This window comes from Protopterus annectens, chromosome 7.part0 (assembly GCF_019279795.1).
Source record: "Protopterus annectens isolate FY-2018-M chromosome 7.part0, PAN1.0, whole genome shotgun sequence".
Lineage (NCBI taxonomy): Eukaryota > Metazoa > Chordata > Ceratodontiformes > Protopteridae > Protopterus > Protopterus annectens.
The window spans coordinates 1,442,441,530-1,442,463,674 of NC_056739.1; positions in this window are offsets into that span (position 1 = coordinate 1,442,441,530).

The window sequence follows — 22,145 nt, forward strand, 5'->3', positions numbered from 1 at the left end:
TCTATATCAAACAAAGCTCCTCATTAGCACACTTCAAGAAAAATCTTGATAATTGGATGGGAGATAGGACATTCACCATGGGGATCACTTTTGTGGCTCTGCACGATAGGTGCACAGGAAAATAATTTTCTTGGGTGGCGAAAGCCAGGGTACTTTTTTAGCTAGCCTTATATAGGCCCTTGGGCCAATAGCCTAGTACCTACCTATGAACCTATGTACCTATAATACATGGTACCAACACAGATTATGATTAGTTTTCTTGTTAATTAAGAGGTCAAACAGTCCCACATTTTTGTAATCCATACAACTCATAAAGATTGTCTATATCCACCTATGAAGCCTATGGTAGCTGCTAGGGGTTCTAAAACGGAACCATTCACTGTTTATATGGATGGATGGAAAAAACTAAGAGCAATTTGACTATTAAGGAACAAATCTTAAGGGACACCTGGCATCTTTGAACAATTTGAGTAATGTGTTCTTTGAAGAAGTCTGTATTTTGGTAAATGTAGAAGTAGTTAACTAGTATGCGTTGTATACATTTTCACAGGATTACAATTCTTTTCATATAGTTTGAATTCAAAATATAATTGTCTACAGTATGGTGACCAGCTATTTTTTTAAATAGTTTTAAAGAATAGTTAGCTTTTGGTGAAATATTCTCCTTCAAAAATGTGTACCTATGTGTTGCTATGGGTATGGCGTGTAAATCTTGTTATGTTAAATTATCTTGGAAAGAGAGGTATATTTTTCTTCAATCAATATGAAGTTGATTTTGAATTATTGTTGTATATGGATGATGTATTTAATTTATGGAAAGGAGGATAAAGGATTTGAACAATTTGCTACACTACCTGTTTCTAAAATGTTCATTTTTTTTCAGTCATGAAGATATTTGGATGGGTTGCTAGCTGCAAATTTGTCTGGACAAAGATTTCAATCTACAATTTATAGGAAGGAGACCACCTCAAATTCGTATTTTCCATCTCGCTAGTTGTCATCATCATCATCACCTAAAAAAGAAAATCATAAAAGTTGAACTAGTCTAGTTTATCTAGTTTTTTTACTGATGAAATTATATTTCTTATCTGGATGGATCATGTTGTTAAAATCTTTTTGGAAAGAGGCTATCAACTTGAATTTTTGTTGAAAGTACAAAGGATGTCATTGAACTGCAATCCACCTTATTTAAACCCATGCTGGGTAATGTGATTACTGTGGAGAGAGATATTACTTATGGAAATATTTCTGATAAGTTCAGTACAATGATGGTCCAACTTTTCCATAGATGCCAGTAATATTGGAAATATTGTTATGAGGAACTAGTGTTTGGCATTGATGTTAAAAATAAATTGGAGCAAGAACTAGCAATACTATACTGTAGTTATAAGAATATTAAGGACATTTTAAAGAAGACTAAGACTAATGGGGAGGGGGTAACACATATAGGGCCGGATTCATGAAGGCTTGCATGGAGTCTTAGAGTAGAGTAAGACTCAATGCAGCCAACATGTCCACCGAGCGATCCAGGAACAGCCGGTAGGGGTGTGCAAATGAGCTCTCCAAACTAGTCCTACACGGACAGGGCTGTGATATGCAAATTACCTCAATTGCAGGTGAAAGCCATGCAAATGAGGTAAATTTGCGATCCAGGAAACCCGAACCTGTCCGAGTAGGAGTAGTGTTATTTGCAGAAATGTACTCAGTTGATAACTGAGTACGGTTCTGCAAATATCAAAACGGAGCCGTGTCAGCTGGAAAAAAAGCATGCATTCACAGGAGGAAGCATGCCAATGGCCAAAAATACGGCCATTGGCAACAGGAAGTGATGCAAATTAAAAATAAAATAACTTTTTTTTTATCCCGATCTCCGGGGTTTAACCGTAGTGCAGCGCCGCATAAACGCACTGTGCCCAAAAAGCAGAAAATTAATAATTAAGATCTACAAATGTGAATTTTATAGCTAAAATGAATTTACAATGCAAGGGAATGGCAGGCTGAAGACAACATGGCCACCGAGTAGAGGTTGCTAGGGGGGGGAAGCTCAGTCTAAGAGATGTAACTAAGCATTAGTAGGCAATCTTATGCAAATGAGAGTTAGGATAGTGAATCGCAAGTTTACATAGCAAATGAGCACAGTCAGTGGAGTGTAGGAGTAGGATAAGGGGAGTAACAGAGTAGAAGATAGGTAACATCACGAGGGGGGTATGTATGAAAGGAGTGAAGCTCATTGGAGCAGAGTGACATGTGTCAGCTTACATTTACATAATAGTGAAAGAGGTGTGTCAACAGGTAGGCCAGGTAAAGTCAGGAAATTGAAGGTGTATGCCGTGGATAACACCAAAGTTTCTTGCTGAGTGTGCATGCGTGCGTGTGCGCGCCAGTAAACCCGAGTAAGACAGTGTGCGCACGTGTAAGCGTGTGTGCGCGCGTGTAGGCTTGAGTAAGCATATGTAAGGCTGTGTAATCAGTTGTAAGTGCATTTGCACCGGTGTGCGTGCGTTTTAAAAAGAATACGCAAGCTTTATTCCATGTAAGCATGTGTGCGTGCGTGTTAGCTGCTGTGCGCGTGTTTGCGCTTGTGTGCGCAGCGCTCCCCCCCGAGGAAACAGTAAGGAAAAAGGAAGCACACCAAATAGTGGAAGTTATCAGGAAGTACTAGCAGAGCTGGCAGGTGAAAACAATCAGAATCAGGCAATTACCCAGGCAGAACATTAGCCCAGCACTTAAAACTCTGCAAACAACAGTCCATTATGTTTCTCTCAAGAGACACTGCAACACTGCAGTAAGCTAACAGAAGTGAAAACTGAAAAGGCTTCACTGAGACAAAAAATGTTAGGGGCTGCCATTGCTGTTATAAGGCAACATATGCAACATGCTGAGGGTGGTGATAATGCAAATGCTGCTGGACAACCCACAGTGAGGAGATGGAGAAGAGTGTACAGGCCCAGGTTTACCTACCAAGGGCTACATGAGCTGGAGATAGTGGAGCGCTATAGAGTGGACAGAGACCTCTTGCAGCAAATTGTTGAGCTGTGCAGGCCACGCCTCACACACAGAACCAACAGAGGGTAACCCATCCCAGTGGAAACTAAGGTATAGGTTGGCCTAAGAATATTAGCAACAGGTACCTTCCAGACACCAACTGGTGATATGATGGGGATATCACAGGCATCAGCATCCAGGGTACTGCACCAGTTCCTGGATGCCATGTTAGCACATGTCGGTGATCATGTATATTTCCCCAATTCCTGTGAGGTATTGGCCAGGAATATGCGTCTCTTCCAGGAAATAGCGGAATACCCTGAGGTAGTGGGTACAATAGACTGCACGCACATACGCATCAAAGCACCAGCCGGTGAGCGGGGTAGGGTCTACTTTAACCGCAAGGGCTTCCCCTCCATCAACTGCCAGGTCGTGTGTGATGCCCAGGGCATAATACTGAATGTGTGTGCTGGCTGCCCTGGAAGCTACCATGATTCCCATATTTGGCATCTGACGCAGCTGTGCCAGACATTTGCCAATGGGGACATCCCACATGGTCACCTAGTGGGGGATGCTGGATATGCACTGGAGCCGTGGCTGATGACACCCATCAGAAACGCACACACACCTGATCAGGAACACCATAATGAGGCACACGCACAAACACGAAATGTAATCGAGCATGTGTTTGGGCTGCTCAAGTCACGGTTCCAGTGCCTGGACGCATCTGTTGGAGCCCTGCAGTACTCACTAACTACATGTGCCCAAATTGTCATGGTATGTGCTATGCTACATAATATGATCCTGTGAAAACAGCTGCAGCAGGACCAGCATAGGCCTGGGCCAAACAGCCCCCCACCATTGCCAAGGACGTCACAGGCAGAGAGTGACTCGGAGGCGGAACAACCTGAGCCTGCCCTAGTAGGCAGAAGGAGGCATGCCCAGTATGCTTTGGCCTTGGCAAAGAGGCAACGCATAGGACATACACTGGCTCAGTAGGAACTCTGGAAATGATACCTCTCTCTGAGCTGGACATACAGTGAAAGGGATGCCTACATTGACACTACCTGCTTCCAAACATGTATAGGGAGTGTAGTATGTGCATCCGACATAGGCAGCCCTGCATCAACACCTGAGGCATGATTGCCATGTGTTAAGCAATATAAATCAGTGCTAAACAGCATTTACCATCATGAAGTCAATGTAAACAAGGTCGCACACACCAACTACTACAAATGTGGTCAATGTAGAGTAATAATGGCCAATGTCCAGCAATCTTCACCAAACAACATGTACAAATGAAATTAAACTTGTAAGAAAAGGCAGACTGGGATCGACGTCACACAAAGACTTTATTGGAAAATGAACAACCAGCAATCCGCTGAACAGAATCCTAAGCGCTTTCACCCATTAATACTAAGGGCATCATCAGAGTAAATGTAAAAACCTTTCTCACCCTCTTTTACATTTACTCTGATGATGTTCAGTGGATTGCTGGTTGTTCGTTTTCCAATAATGTCTTTGTGTGACATCAATCCCAGTCTGGCTTTTCTTACAATGTCCAGCAATGATGGTTAATATTGAGCAATGTTGGACAAGCTGGGTCTAGGTAGGGCATAGCTGAATAAAAGCCAACCTGCTCATATTTGCTCTACTGACCCCTAAGCAGCCTGGTCTGCTCAGTATGAAAATATAAGCGGCAATTGGCCTCAAACCCAGGATACTGTGCACTATAGTCATAGTACTGAACCACTAAACCATGACAGTAGTGCAGTGGTTAGCTTGTATGAAGAAATGTTGATAAGTCTATGCAAAGTATTTCACGGAAACCCTGCAGGCACAGCATAATCCCTGTTGAGTTATGACACAAAAGTGAGTCCTGCAGTAAGAATAGAACCTGACTTTCAACACACACAGTACAAATGTTAATAATGGACATGTAGACATACATCAACAAATGTAGTGGACCTCAGACAGCAACATACTGAAAGGTCACACTGGGCATGCTCACACACTTGAATACATGAGACAAATGTCAGGTGACAGGACACTGACAGTCTGAACTGGGCATACTCACACAGTTAGGCCATGTTGGAGTACAGCATTGGGCCACACATAGCAGGCAGTTGCATGTGTTAACCCAGGAACCTCTCACTACACAACAATCTGCCCTGTGCACACACTTATATGACAACAGACATGTATATAATATAGTGGAACCCTGCCATATGCAAATATGTTCTGCAGATACATAAGCGGTTCATATAAAGTGTGAAAGCAAAGATGATAAAAACCTGCAAATAGTATCAGCAATAAACATTGTGCATCATGAAAATTTTCATAGGTTCAGAGGTTGATACTAGGCTATCTGCCCTAGGGCATGTACAAGCATAGCCAGAGTGTGTTTGGCTACTGCAACCCAGTCAAATCAGAGCACTGTGCCTGTGAATAGTAGGTCACACAAGATAGCCCATTTAAGTTCAGTGTATTGTGCCTCTGTCTAGCAGGGACCCAGAAGATATCCCATGGGTAAACATGCAATCACCCATCCACTTGTCAAGATGTCACCTGTAGGTGGTCAGTGGGTGGCTCTGCCTATGCAAAACCAGGACTACACTCTGGAGTGAGTGGAGGCTTTCTGATAATAATATGTCCCCCCAGCATGTCCTTTTAACATCAGTGCTGAGGTATATGTCCCTGGAGTGTGTAGCAGCAAGGGAGTCGGATATCTTGAGGTGGAGCATGTCCAGTACATCTGGGTCAGATATTGCCTTCAACTACAGGCACACAACACATCCGTGTAGGTGGTATGTGACTGAGTAGAGCTGGAGTTACTGTATCGGAACTGTGCAAGGCATCTATGTGAGTCCCTACATCTGCTCGAAGAGTAACATTTGTGGCCATTACAGTTGCTGCAGGTGTCAGGTAAGGTACATCCCAAAGGTGGCATAGTAACCAAGCATGGTCGTGAAGAGTATAGGAGCACAATGACCACACATGATCAACATGTGAAACCATGTGGGATATGGTGGGCTATGTAGACGTACTGTCTAACCACTATGGCATTAGGATTGTCAAAGGCGAGAGTACGAACAGGTCGTGTCCCCAAACCCGTAACAACTACTACTGTATGTAATGGATTACAACCTATGTTGTAATGCGTGGGCATCTTGTCATCCTCAAAGGGGATGACTATGCAACTAATGGCATATAGCCGTGGGCCATGGCTCAGGCACCAGTCAACCTATCTCTGTGAGACCCTGTATGAGTATGCATGTGCCAGCAGGATAGCTGATTATGGCACCCAGTTTGCAGTCATCTGCGAACATGGGCAGCCATATCCCTCCTGTGATAGCCTGTACATCACACAAATATATACTGAACAAGAGAGGTCCCAGGACTGAGCCTTGTGGGATGCCATGTGTAACTGCTGTATAGTCAGACATGGCACCTGCAACACTGAGCATGTGGGTGCTATCCCTGCTCCAGGTAGCAATCCATCGTGTTAGATATGTGTCGATATTGATGCTGGTGAGCCTATGCATAATGGCCGAGTGGGGTATTGTGCTGAAAGGTTGTGCAAGGTCCAGGCAGGCTGTGTGGACAACTGTCCCAACACTGATGGACCTGGTAACTGTTGAAAGAATATGAACAGGTCCAACAGGCAAGATCTGCCCACAACAATGCTGTAATGTGTAGGACCCAATGTCTGTAGGTTTTCCATGTCTATGTGCATGAGTCCCATTACAATACACTCCATAGCTTTGCAGAACAGGCTAGTTAGCCTTTTAGGCTGATATTGTCTGTGGTCTGTTGTGGCAGTATTCAGTGGAGCGGGACCACTATCACTGTATGCCATTCTGTGGGTACATATCCTGCAGTAACTCTTATATTGAACAGTGACTTAATGTGAGTGTTACGTCTGTCATGATGGCTGTGTACAACACAGGCCGGGACACCGTCTGGTCCCATTGATGCTGTGTTGTCTGCTGTGGGGAGGGCAGCACTCACCTGTTTACTCGTGATGTCTGGGAGGTTGCACTCTGTTGGTATGGACAGTACCACCTTAGGGGGGATGGGGGGACACATCTGCACTGAACCTGTTTGCCAGGATGATGGCAATGTCAGTGGGTTCAGGGTATGTTTAGTCAGTATGCAGTAACACACAGAATATCAATGAGTGTCCAGCCAGGTACCTGAATATACTGAAGAAGGCCTTGTGAGTGTCCGACGTGCCTGACATAAATACCTGAGTGATTGTAGCAGTCCGTTAGTACAGATCACAGATGCCTTCCCTGTCTGGGATTGTGCTCTATCATGTAGTAGCTTCCTCCATTTGTTGTAAAGCGTATTAATGGCTGGGGTCCACCAGACAGGTCCACTGCCATTGGAGGAGTTAGTCCAGTTGTTATTTTGGATGTAACGATCCATGCGATCCACTAGGTGCCCATAGAATGTGTATGTGAAGGAATCAGCAGTCTGAGCCATACTTACCACTGACCCAGTGTCTCTGAAGGATACCACCGTGGTTTGGAGGAGTGTGACGTTTGCTTTTGGGAAGTTCACCAAGATTACCCAGGATGGGTGTGGGGACGGGATATGGATGTCCAGTGAGATAAAGTATACTCTGCCCTTACCAATGAGGGGTATATCGCAGGTGTGGAACATAGAGTCCCCATGTCAGTGATGATCATGTCCAATATATTGTCCCTTCTTGTGGGTGTGGTGACCGGTTGTGCCATAGCATATGAGTTTAGAAATAGCAGCAACTGTTGGGTGAGGGTGTTGGAGCCTGAGTACTATCCACAGTCAATGTGTGGGTATTTGATGTTACCCAATATAATGGTGTTTGGGGAGACCTTCATATGGTCCAATGTTCCCAGGAAAGCTGAGTGAGGTTGCTGAGTTGGGGAGTGTGGTCTGTAGCAGGCAACAAACCAAAAGGCAAATTTGCAGAATGTTAGCTGCATATGTATGGTCTGTGATGCATTGTGCAGTGCTACCAACCCAGAGGTATGTGTATCTGTGATGTATATGGATACTCCTCCTATTTGTGTTCGCCATTCCGAGTTATGTGGTCAGAAAGCATGGTACAAAATGTGGGAGCCTCAACCATGTGTCTGTTAGTGCACAGATATTGCTATCCTCCATACTGAGGAGATTCCTGAGTGGGCGCAATTTGAGGGTAATACATCTGGTGTTGAGCAGCATTACCCTCAGTGTTGTGTACTCTGTAATGTGTATGGAGGTGGTTCTGCCCTTTGAGCCCTTTTTAAATAGGCAGTATGGTGGCAGCAAGTGCCCTAGCCAGTATTCAAAAGTCCAAGGGTGACAGGTGCAAGCTGTCCCTAGGGCAGCTACGTGGCATGTTGAGCATGTCACCCCAGGGTGACAGACACTGTATCCCCTTTGAATAACACCAATATGTTAGCCAACTGTTAAACGTGATCAATTTGTTGGTATACTGTGACAACATACTTGGTGAGTGTAAGATGGTAGACAAGGTCAGGGTAATACTGGGCTGGGCTACATGATCACAGAGTTCCTCTGTTTCATGTCATGTGGTCCAGGGAGGAACGTCTGAGGTTGTACGCACCAGCATGGACAATGATGGAGCCAGTCCTGGACTTGCTTTGGAGTGACCTGAGTGCATGTGTTATGTGGCGGATCCTGGCACCTGAGAGACAGCTCAAAGTGACTATTCCCCTGTCTGGCCTGGTGAGTGGGACGATAGTGTGTTTGACATTAAGTGTCACCTATAGCAAGTGTATCAGGTGTGTTGTTTAGCCCAAAGGGCAGTGACTGTGTGGCACATTGACATTGTGAACTGTGTGACATGTGGGCATTGTAGTGGGGTAACAGTTGTATGTGTGTCTGCTTTGGAGGTCTCTGATGCTTAGCCAGAGTGTATGTAGAGCCTCCGAATATGTGTATGTGTGATAATGTGTTTTGTTTGCTGTCACTATCGGTGCATTTGAGACTGATATGTGGTGTGTGTGGTCACCCTCACCACCTCATAGACTATGCCAATCATGGGTCGAGAGAGCTCAGCGTCCTGTATGTCAATATTATTACATCTCCCACATATATGTGAGTGTGATGTGAGGAGGAGAGGGTTGTCTGTGTACATGAGGCAGATCATAACCACATTGTTCACTAGGTAGACTGGAGAGTACACAAGAAACCGACCACTGGACATGCCAGTGTATTATGATGACATACTCTGTAGCCTGATCACAAAGGTAGGGTGTTAAGTGTGTAAAAGAGTATAACTGGGATTAGTGCTCAGGTTTGTCGGTGTTTTGTAAAGAGTAGCTGAGAAGGAGTCCAGACTGAGAATCATGACATGTCCTTCAGCTATGTAATAAATAGTAATGTACACGCATATATGTAATGAATCAGGGACAACTGTACCTTACTTACACTGTCGACATCCTGTCAGACAGGCCCATGTATACATACCCACCCCCCACTGACGATAGTCCCTGACATCATACCAGGAGATATCACGTGTAGAATGGCTGAACAGCTCCCACCAAAGCCAAAAGAATGGCAGCAATTGGATTACATTGTTTCCCAATATGTGTCATGCATACACTACAGAACAAACAGACCCTGCACCTGAACAGTCTGTTGAGCCTCACCCACTGTTTGTGTGTGTGTGATTTCTGTTGTGAGGAGTAGCCTTTTTGGAGACTGGGAAAACACATTAAGAGAGGTACATCCCTCTTTGGAAAGTTCGATGATGTCAGAATCCTACAAATGTTCAAGGAGAACAGAAACCACCCAGTATTGCATATAGCGCGCTGTGTTAATGCGTATCTCTCTAATATCATAACATAGTTAGGTAGGGGTTTGAGTCCTACAAACGCTGAGTGTGTGTGTATGTGTGTGTGTGTGTGTGTGTGTGTGTGTGTGTGTGTGTGTGTGTGTGTGTGTGTGTGTGTGTGTGTGTGTGTGTGCCACAGGTGGTCAATGCAGTGTGGGTTTTGCTTTTACTACGGTATGACATATGTTTCAAACAGTATATGCATTGCACACATCGGGTATCTCCGTGTCAAATAAATTTGTGTACATGTGACCTCAATCATTACATAGGTGTGAAGCCTGCATACTACATGAATACATTTATAACCTTTGACAGATTGTGCCGCTGCTTCTCAGATCGTAGGTCACATATGTGTGTATGCGTCAAGCCCGGCCAATGTAGTGATCCGTGGCCAAGGACATCCCTGCCACACACACCCATGACATGTACTATAGAGTACTGTGAGTGAGGGTAATTGCCGGGGTATATGTCAGACATGTTCATACACAACAACGACTTGCAATAATGGACAGTCATTATAGGTGTGCACCAGCCCTGTGGATATTCATGCAGGCCCCTAATGTGTTATGTGAAACACTGAGGGACCCCACAATACCTATGGATATGTGGATACCAAGGGACAGATGACATAACACGTGTCTGTCTGTACACATTGGTACCCAACATAAATGTTCAGGGCTACCACCTATGTGGTACTGTCGGGATAGTATGTATAGTAAATGTGGATGACTATGCCATAGACGGCATACTGCTATACAGCATGTATTGGACAACAGGTATCTGTCTGTATGATACCCTTGTGTAGGATATGCGTCCCATCCGGGAAATGCAGCGTAGGCCAATGCATGCATTTCCAGATGTAGATGGACATATCCCTAGTGTGTTTGCATGTACCTAAGAGGGCTATATGCCACACAGGTGTGGTCCCAGTAACGTGTGGCGGTCAGTACCACTGGTTACTGTTAAAGTATAGTACTGGAAGGATCCAACTGTTACTGAGATCCCTACAACTGTGAGTCATTTGTCAGGACATCATCTAATGGTTGGTTATTGTCATGCTGTTGAGGTGGTGTATACTACCAGACTGCAGATCATTGACAGATATCAACGGTATCACCCACAGCATAGTGCCAACCCATGTCATACACACATGTGTACCCATGTTAGTACATATCTGTAGTAGAATGCATACTGGCCATCGAAAGATACCATGAGATGCTAACAATGTGTAGAACAGGGTATGTCGCACATCCCACGTGTCCACTATGCACGTACATGCAGACAGTGAGCACACACCATGTTCACAGATGTAAACACGCTAATTTGTAATGCACACACCACACACGTACTGTCCACTCACTAATACATGCTGGCAACACTGTACACTTCAGCCAAGTAGCACATGGGTGGACAATACATACTCAGACCTAACACTGGTGTAAACAATGCTACAATGACTATCAGAGCTGTGATGCATAATGCCTGCTCAAATATACCTACAAGGATATCAGTACACTTTCCTGTTGGCAACTTGCTACTGTCGCTACACTGCTATAATGTCACCCTGTGCATCAGAACCATGTTAGCCTATTCCTGCATCAATGTGACAGATGACAGGAGGTGACACAGGTGTCATCATATGCACAGGGTGTGTTGTAGGTATGTCAAAGCCCGACACTGACCCATCCAATCGGCATGTGTGTGTGTGTGTGTGTGGGACAACAGTACTGCATGGGCCAATGTTGATGTAATGTGTGTGTGTATGTGTGAGCCCTAGTTGTATGGTAAATGTGTGTGTGTCTGCATGCACACAACTCCACCATGTGGCTGCCATATACGGGCGGTTGTGGGACAGCCACAAACTGTACCTGCTAGGCCATACAGATCACTGTCTCCGGCCGCAGACACAGTACCTCTGCCTAGCAGGGGTGCTACAGGCAGTATCGGGTACCAACCCTGACTGGGTGCTATCATCAGAGGCAGAGGTATGATGACTGGACCCATGTCCCTGCTGGGACTGACCTGCACCACGTGCACGTGGTCTAGTAGGATGGTCAATGGACAGGCCAGCCCCAGCATTGCTGGGGCTGGTACTGCCACTATGGGAGTGGCTGTGATCCATGGTCCGTCCCCGACAACTGCCAGCTGATGCTGTTGCTGGCATGCGTCCGCTTCTCATCCATCCCGCACGGTCCTGGCTCATGGCTAACACATTGTGGAGGACATCTAACGTCTCCCTCCAACAGCTATCAATGACCTCAGTGTAATTCCAGATGGCACCGGCAAGGTCACGGATGCTGTCATTGATAGCAGTGTAATGGGCCCTCTGCACCCTTAGTCCCTGTCAGGTGTACCATTCCATACGTGCCTGTGCCTGCATTACAGCCCGGAACATACTGGAGGTTGTAATACCTCTGGGGGCACATCTGCCAGGGGCAATGCGACCAGTAGTGCTCCCCCTAGAACCCCTGCACATCCGCCTATGTGGTACCATTCCAGTAATCCGGCTATGGCTGCTGTGAGGGGATTCACGAGCCATAGGTACCACACTCTCCTGGTCAATGCCAACTGTATGCTGTCCCTCAGTTACGGCCATTGGTGACGAGGGATGTATTGGCAGTATGAGTGTGCGCATAGATGGGGTTGACTGCTGTGTACTGTCGATTGGTGGACCAACGACAGACCCTGTCAGACCTTCCTGTGCCACAATACGTCTCATCATCTCCACTATTAGTGGCGGTGACATCAGGTTCCCTGCTGCATTCAGCCACCCCTAACTCAGCACCTGTGGAAGGAAGACAGGAAACCCACTTTACAATCTGTACATGATGTTAGCACACATGAACACATGCACAGAAATACACTGCTCACCACAGCACATACACACACACACACACACACACACACACACACACACACACACACACACACACACACACACACACCAGCAATCTAACACATACACAATAGTGGGTGATGGTGGGTGACAGTATCACAAGGCAAACAGTCACCACACACATGTCAACATGCAGACCATGTGTTGCTCAACACCATGCAGTGCAAGTGTAGACAGCCCTATCTAATGACATTATACATGGCTTTGATGCATGTGTGTAGTTTTTCAGTGATTGGCTACACCCTGGAACACAATGTGTACATGGACACAACATTGCTGTTCAGGTATTATCTGCTCTGCAATGTCATGTGCACAATCACTCAATGGCTGCATGTGTTATCTGTGTGACACATAGATTGCCATGTCTGATGACGGTGTCTGTGTCCATAGCACATAATAGTGGGCACAGGTGTAGCAAATACATGCAATGTACAGACATGGGATGAGTGGTGCATGTAGACGTGAAGAAATCCCAATGCTCGACATGGACATTGTACAGTGGTTATGGTGAGTGTGGGACATATTGCAGATATGTCAGTGCCAGCCATAACATGGCATGCTACATGACTGCAACATTAAACACCACACATACCCAATGTGTGTCATGTGACCTATACACACAATAGCATTCCAGGACATATATGTGACTCTTTGTACATACAGCGACTGCTGTGCAAAATGTGTATACTAGCATATGTAAGCACACACACAACATGCTATGGATAGTGTGTATGGATGCATATGTTTGCACACACAGAACAATGAGGTGCACAGCAAAGACTGCTATGTTTAGTACTGCCTAGCAGTACATTACACATCAGTTGCTGTCCTCACAGCTAGGATAGGCACTACCATGTCAGATACAACATCACACTAAGCTATCACACGTTTACAGAACTTCCACACATTCAGCGTTACACTTATTCAACCTCACATAGCAGCTATTGCATTAAGTACGTGTATGAGTGCATGGTGTCATAGGTAGGTAATATGCTATTGGTCCTAGGGCCTATGGCAGCCTAGCTATATGCTACCCTAGCCTTTGACACACATGTACTTTGATTTCACTTGCCCCTGACAACCTGAACCACAGAGGTGTTTCCTGGGGTGTATTACCAATCTCCCACACAATCATCAGGGGTATTTATAACAACTGCTAAGGAGGAGCCTTGTTTGCTATTGCTATGTGGTCTATTCCGGTGTATGGCATATCTCTGAGATGGGAACCTATCCCTCCAGCATGTGCTGTTTAGTGAGCTGACAAGGTTTAGGGCCCTAGAGCGTGTATCCCAGAGGGATTGTGATATGTTGCCATGGTGGTTGCCACCCAGCTATGGGTGTGACATACCTCTGTATGTCCGGCAGAGGTCACCTCTGTGTGGCCAGTATGCAATACAGAGTAGTTGTGGTTTTTCGAGTCAGTCTGCATAGGGCATCTGTTTGCGTCCAGTATTACCCTTTGGGAGGTCTGTCTGTGGCCTGTTCACTTGGTGTACTTGTCATGTGAAGTACATACCACACAGGGAATTGTGATGAGTAGAGGGGAACTCTAACCTATACTTCCATAGATGACACACCTGTTGTCATGGCACATACCACACAGACAGATTACAGGTGTAGTGTGGCACTGTCTTCATCAAAACGGAGGCTAATGTTCACCTGTGTCCCATGTTCCCTTATCACACCTTCACTGTTAGGTAGATCTCTACCTATGTGGTAGTTAATGGGCACACTGTTTTGGGAAGGTGGAATGGCACTGCAGTATCAACACTTGTCTACAGTCCATGCCTTGGTCACCACACACCTGTTGCGGTACATATGACCCCGTGTCTCACTCTATATGTATATATATATATATGTGTATATATATATATATATATATATATATATATATATATATATATATTATATATATGCATATCTATACACATATATGTACACATCCATTGCTGTACACATGGATGTACATATAGGCACATGTACAGTCCACATTTCATGGTGGGGATATCACTTGTGCGACAGTTGTGGGATGTACAGGCATGTGATTAAATTGCACAGTGTTGTGCAGAATGCATGTGGGTATCCTCAGCCCTTGTAGCATTAGCAGGCCTCACTGGCTGTAACACAGCACATCTGACAAATCTGTCCCACAGCATTTAACCACCACATGACATATATCAACACTACCATAGCTGGCCTTAGGCATAGGCCAACTGGGCGGCGGCCTAGGGCGCCGCTCTAGCAGGGGTGCTTTTTCACTATTTATGTGGTGTAGTAAGACAAGGATGGGGGCACCAGGAAGTGTGGTAGGGGGCACCATGCAGCCCTTTTGCCTAGGGCACCAGTTGACCTAAGGCCGCTCCTGTGCACTGCATGCTGTCTTCTAGGCCACACACTATGACCTACATGGATATATGCGCATATCAACCTTCACTGACAGATATCTGTCCACCCTTCACTAACAGTTGCAGTATGTCCCTTGCCCTATGCACATGTGCAAATACAGATAGATACATACTGCTGCCACACATGGATGATTTGCAGTGTGTAGAGTACTCTTCAGGAACATCTACAACATGCCAACACATACATGTGAGTTACATACCTTACCTTTGTTTTTCCCTGCTCTGTGTGTTACGGTTTTGTATTTTTTTTTTTATTGGTGGTTTGTTTGGGTTTTCACCCTCTATTTAACTTTCTGTCTCAGTTTCTCACTCTGTTCTGTCTCTGTCTGAGTCTGTGTCTGTGTCCGTGTCTCTCTCTCTGTCTCACTCTCTATCTCACAGCACCTGCAATGATATAATTGCATGTGGTGGACTGCAGGTACAGCCTGCTTTTCTAGGTATCTGCACTTGTGCATGTGACAGCCTCTGCACTAATTGCTGCCCACCATTCAGTAATTGCATGCAGCCTGCTGTTTGGTGATTGCATTACTCACTGTGATTGCAGCCCACTGCTACAAAATGCTAGGTTAGGTAGGCATAGCCCTTTCAGATTTCAGAGGTGGGGCCCATGCTTGTTTGCTCTGGACACCGTTGTGTCAGTCTGAAGGTTGGTATATGTCTCTTATCTGATGCTAGGGTTGTAGCCAGTTATATGCATGTTGTACTCAAACCTGAATGTTGCTGCTTCCAGTACACACATCTCAGTGTAGACTTGTACGCACCCCTCCAAATGCTAACACAGTATACATGGGAGTATGTACTTTTTTCTCACTTACACAATTAACTGCCATACAAACATGGTTATTGCACTGTATTCCTGTGGCCAGTATTTATCCTGGTCTGATACTGTGTGGTGTTTGTAAGGTGCTACTGTAACATTATTTATTATTATTTCATTATTCCCTGCTAGGATGGCTGGTTCTCCTTTCACAGTCATGTCATGCAATTCCACAACCACTGCTGGTAAAGACCCACAGAAAAGGATTTGTGTTATACCATTCCTAATTTCCATTTGCATCCCCTCATTGTAATGCATGATACATTTATTTCAGAATCAAGTTATTTGTATATCTGCTGTGGCTTAGTGGTAATTCATGCAGACTATTGTGTCAATGGTCTGGTGTTCGAGACTGGCAGAGGTTTTTTCTTTTGCTGCTCAGCAGAACATGGGCCCTGCCATAGAGTGACTAAGGCACTTTTAAGCAGTTGTAAGCAGGTTTGCGTGACGCTTAGTGACACTTAGCTAAGTGTACACATGTGCACACTTGCTTAAACCCGCTTACTACTGCTTAAAAGTGCTTACTCCTGCTAACCCCCATGCTAATTTCTTTTAAAGAAAAGAAAATGGGGAGATAGGAAAGTGGTGAAAAAGGGGGCACAAAGAGGGACAGACAGTAGGTAAACAAGCTCAGGATGTGCAGGACGGGTGTAGGGAAGCTCCATAGCTGCCCATTTCTTTAACAACAACAGCAGTGCATATGCAATGAATTTGGAGTGAAATTTGAAACCTTCCACCCCTGGGAGAGGGATGAGGACAACAAAGTATGTTGTACTGCCAGTTCTAATTATCAGCTTACATGTCCAATGGACATGTGTGCAAAATGGGCAGCTATGTATGGGGCGTCATTTTTTTGTGGGTACAGATTGCTCTTTTTTTTTTTTTTTTGTCTGGTGAGAGTGGGAAGTGAGGTAGAGGAAGTAGGTATGTCTGGGGAGGTAGGTTGGGAAGGTAAACAGACAAGACAGACAAGACGCATACAGGGGCGGTGTATGACACATGGGGTGGGTGAACACAATTGACAGGGTCGGATGTTTGGAAATCGTAAGCCCATGAGTCCACAGATGGTAATAGTGGAACTGAGATTCCCACCCATGGGCAGTCACCACTGAGCCTTCACAGCCCCGAGGGTGGCTGTGCTGGGGGCTGCGTAGGACCAGCAGGCTCACCCATGAGATGCACCACTCTCACCTTGAGCTGACATAGGGGATCAGCGACTGAACACTGTATCTCCCTACGCACCACAACCCAGACCTTTTGAAGGGTGACAGGTGGCCCTTCGCCGCCCATGCTTGCACGGGGGGATGAGCCCCATCCCCTGCAGCGCTTCCACCTGAAGGTGGCACAGGACCAATGGAGGAGGGGAGCTCTGGCTGGGCACCGGACCTGCTGGTGCCAGGTGCACTCGCCAGCTGAGGAGGGACAGGTGGGTCTGCTGGGACCGGCCTTCCCATATGTTCTGTGATTAGGTGTGTTTACTTACAACATAAGCAAAACAGCATTCCAGATTAGTTGTAGCAGCATGCAGTAATATTCCCATTAACCCAACACACCAAGGTTACAACAGTTGAACAGCAAGAATAACACATGCATATATTGAACCACAGTGGATATTCCAACAGCATGCAGGGATGTTTGGTAGCAACAGGCCACCATGATTGTGGTGTTTAAACAGGGCACATGCATCAACAGGAATGCAAATATTTATAGAACAATAGGACATATGTCCCAACAAATATTTAAGATTACACATACCCATTGAGGTGTGGAATTGCATGGTTTATGCACATACAGTAGAGTGTAGAAAAAACCTCAGTTAACATCTTATAATTACCTTTTTGTCTACACTACATTCCTAGTAACTGCAAGTGTATATCCCCTACATGTATTATTACACATGCCACCATACATTAGGTTGTGTAATGGGTTTGGCTAGTTCAATATATGCCTGACCTATATCTGACATACTAACTGTCTAGGATGCAGATGTTACTGCTACATATTTCTTGATTGCATTTATATTTCTTTAGATATCTGGGATGTTTTCACATGTCATTTTCACTTCGATTTGTACAGAACCCTGCATTTCTTGACACACACTCACATTTCTGGGGAAAAATAACATGCTACACGTGTGCCAGATTTACTTATTCATGCCAGCCAGTAACTGACTGTTGTGGACTGTATATATGTTTCACAGCTACTAGCACTTCCATCACCCACTTTATATGGGACTGCACAACTCTGGGTTGCCAGCACCTTTTCAAACAGTACTGTTTGTATAATGCAAGGGTACAACAACATTTCAAACTCTGTGACACAGACACACTCTGGGTTTTAGACCTTTATTAGTGACATTACCCACTTTTCCACAGGCTCACTCCTTTATTTGTTTTAACGGTGTATATGGCAGACATGTTCAAGACATATTATACCTTTATTAATGGGTTAGAACACTCTTTATTCAGGCTCACTCACTTATTTTATATGACAGTGCCTGCAGAGATATTATTCCAGACATATGTTACCTTTCTTAATGGGTTACTACACTCTTTTTCTGCCTCTCTGAAGTTTTTATGTGACAGTACATACAGAGGACTTATTCAGGCAATTTTATGGCTGTATTATTGGACTACAATGCTTTCTTTCATGCTCTCTCCCATATTTTATATAACAATACATGCAGAATAATCACTAACCACAGCCTTAGCAGCCTATCAGCATAGGCTTGCTGATTCACAGCACGGTCACCTGCAGCTGTAAAGTAAATGAAGGGATATTGAGATATACCTACCCATTATACATACTCCATTATCAATTCTTACATACTGCATTCCATGGCTACATTCTCAGTTGTGGGGCATCCCACATCCCACGGGCCTCCTGTATCCATTGGTTCAGGCGGTCCTGCTTTCATCTCTTCAGGTCTGCATGGTGGTGACGGACCTGCTCACCAGTCCGAGGAACGCCTGTGGCACTGGTGAGGTCACAAGCTAACCGGTTCCAAGCCTCTGCCTTGTACTCCATCTCTTGGAACTGGCCCTGCAGGAGTCTTGACTCATGACGGTGGACAAGGAGCCAAACCATGTATTTTGACTCCTCGATGCCCCAACATTGCGCTCGAAAGCATGTTCCCTCTCCGACACCAGACATTCTAACTGCAGATGTGAGCTACAATCAGTTATGGCATGTATTCCCACCTGTGGGGCTTAAATATGCCGCATTTCCCACACTTTTTTGTGATTGGCCATTTTGTAAAATTCCCGGCTGACTGCTGATCTGCTTAGTAATGGTTAAACTATCATTAGTAAGTATATGAATGTTAACAGTGGCTGTTTTCCCTTTGTTGTCATCGCTTAGTGGTTCTGTACTTTGCTTCTGATGCACAGAGTGCTGGGTTCGAACCTTGTCATTCATTTTATTTTCATACTGTCCAGACAGGCTAGGGGGTGTGGCTACATTTAAGCAACTTTGCTCTACGTTGCTCCTCAGTGCCCTAGTTGGTATGGCGTGCACGTCGCGCAAACACATTGTGCTGGGTAAAGCACTGTTAAACTATGGGCAACTCTATTGCACTGGGTGAGGCGCTGCTTAACTGCAGGGAATTTTATATTGGGATCCTTTAAAATATTTATTTTGTTCACTGATACATTGGCCATTTCACTGCTTTTTAGTTTTGTTTAAACATATATGTTGGGTATTATTCCATATACTGATTTAAAAAATAAATACGAAACGGAGTGGTGGGACTCAAACCATGAATGGCTCTTCTTTGTGCAAATGCTCTACCATTACGCTATTGCTATTTGATGTGATTTGCATAAACATTCTTTCTTATGCTCTTCCATGTCAGAATTGCTAACTGTAGCTAAGCAATGGGCACACCCATGCAAACATGGGCAGCTATTTTGGGAATTTAAAAAACATTAATGTTATGCGTTTTAGAACTGTGATGGAGGTTTACAATATCAGACAGTGAGGTGTTGGGTGCAGGGACATTTGAGCGGACTTGCTCTTGTTTATTTGCTTTTATTTTAAACACTTGCAGGGGCGTGGACATTTAGACTACTTGGCAGTCGGACACGCCCCCTGCTTTCTTACACGGTCCATGTAAGACTTACGGTGAGTCAGCGTGCCCTCATGCATATTCATGTATGCTGACATCATACCGTTCAACTGCAGCCTCCGAGTAAGACTTATTAAGTCTTACACGGAGGATTCGTGAATCCGGGGGATAGTGAAAAAGATGCCTTAAATGTGGGCATTGCAAATCTATATGTGATTGGCCCAGTATTACAGTCCATGGTTACAACAGAGTCATTGGATGCCACGGGCATAAAAATTGCAAGACATCAGGGGTGGCATTTAGCTACTAGAGTTCAAATTTAAATGTCGCTAATAAACCAGGATTAAAATATTATATATACATATAAAGTGTTTTGAAACTTTGATCTGTGAAGCTTTGAAATAGTAATTCATTAGCACCAGGTTTTATACTTTTTCAGCTGGTTTTGTAAAATATTAATGTTTTATATACTTTGTCTTTATTATCTTGTAAATAGGAAGCATTGTTTAATGTGTTATTATAATTGTGTTTTAATGTTGTAATAAATGTATTTTTTATACATTTGTTAGTGTTACTGTTTGGAATAGATTCTAAAGAAGTTCTTTATAGGAAAAAAGTGATTTATCTAGTAAATTTATTTTCATAACAGCAGTTTGGCATGGTGATTTATTTATTTATTTTTTATTTTTCAGTTAATAGTTTCCACACTGCGAGTGGCAATAGCATTGTTGATTTAAATTTAGGTTAGTGGGCATGCTAAGTTAAATGGTATTTTTTGTCTTTGACAAGAATTGGAAAAAAATATGCACGCCTTTTCAGGTGCACTGCAACACTTCAGAGGAGAATGCACCATGGAACATTCCAATGGGAATCCATACAGAGCACCATGAGGTGCACCCAAGGTACGACATAGGGAATAATTCCTAAAAGAGAGTATAACCAGTGACAGTCTACCCGTACTGTGAAGCACACCCCCTTATGTGTCCTGCATCCTTCACTGTATGTCTCATGCCAGTGTGTGGTATGTTACTTGTGCAAATGATAGCAACCATACCACAGGACACTTTTATTTGTTTTGCTGTTAGATACTGTCTAATGAACAATGCAAACAGGTTATTTAGTGTACTGGTTTCTGTGTGGCAGCTACTATAATTTCAGCAGGGTGTGGCTTTGTTTTAGTGTCCTATCTCAAGTCAACTGAATTGGTCCTTGTGCAGCCATATGGCCAAAAAGACTGTTAACAGTCTAGTCAAATTTCTAATGCAGAAAACTATCTAGTAAAGTAACTTGCTCAGAACTGCACAGTAAGCACATGGAGACTGAGTTACCCAAACCCTGAATTACTGGATACAGCTTGATTCTAGCTCACTATCTTTATCCAGTGCATTATGTGCATCATTTAGAGAGGTTAGGTATGAAAGTTATTGGAGAATTGTCCAGGAGATGCACTGGAAGCTCTCCTACTGGAAGTATCCTAGAGGAAAAATGTCACATGCTAGCATGTTTACTGCCATCATTTGGAAGAATTACATTGAATATGAATCCGCCTGTGCTGTTACTTTTATCATCCGTATACATCTGTAGTGAGACAAGGTACTGCCTAAGTTTGAAATATGAATTCAGTCACTGGCATCCAGGACTGAAGCGACATGGTTCATGATGGTGGCCTTTGTCTGCTGAAACGCGATATTATCTTATGTAAGAAATCAGCTCATTATGAAACTTGCCCAGCTTCCTTGAACTGAATGATAAGATCGACCAGCTGAAAATCACTTATCCAAAATAGTTAAGGAAACATACCTTCATGTGCATAAGTACCAAAATTAAACACATCCCTAAAATGTTGTATACATGATAAGCTGGGCATTGACACCATTAGGAGGATTGCCATTGAGTGACAGTGACATAGATTCTTACTGAAGCTTCCCTAATGTGCTCACTGGTATTTTCTGCACACTGCATCCGTTTAAATTTGCCCATGCCATCTAAGCAGTCTAGCTTTGCAATGTTTCAGAACTTCAGCACCTTGAATTATTTATCAGATTTTCATTTATTATCTGCCACTTTACATATATTTTATACCAAATGTAACACTGTCATTTGGTAAATAACACCCTGTGTATGGTCGTATACAACACAGATGCTAT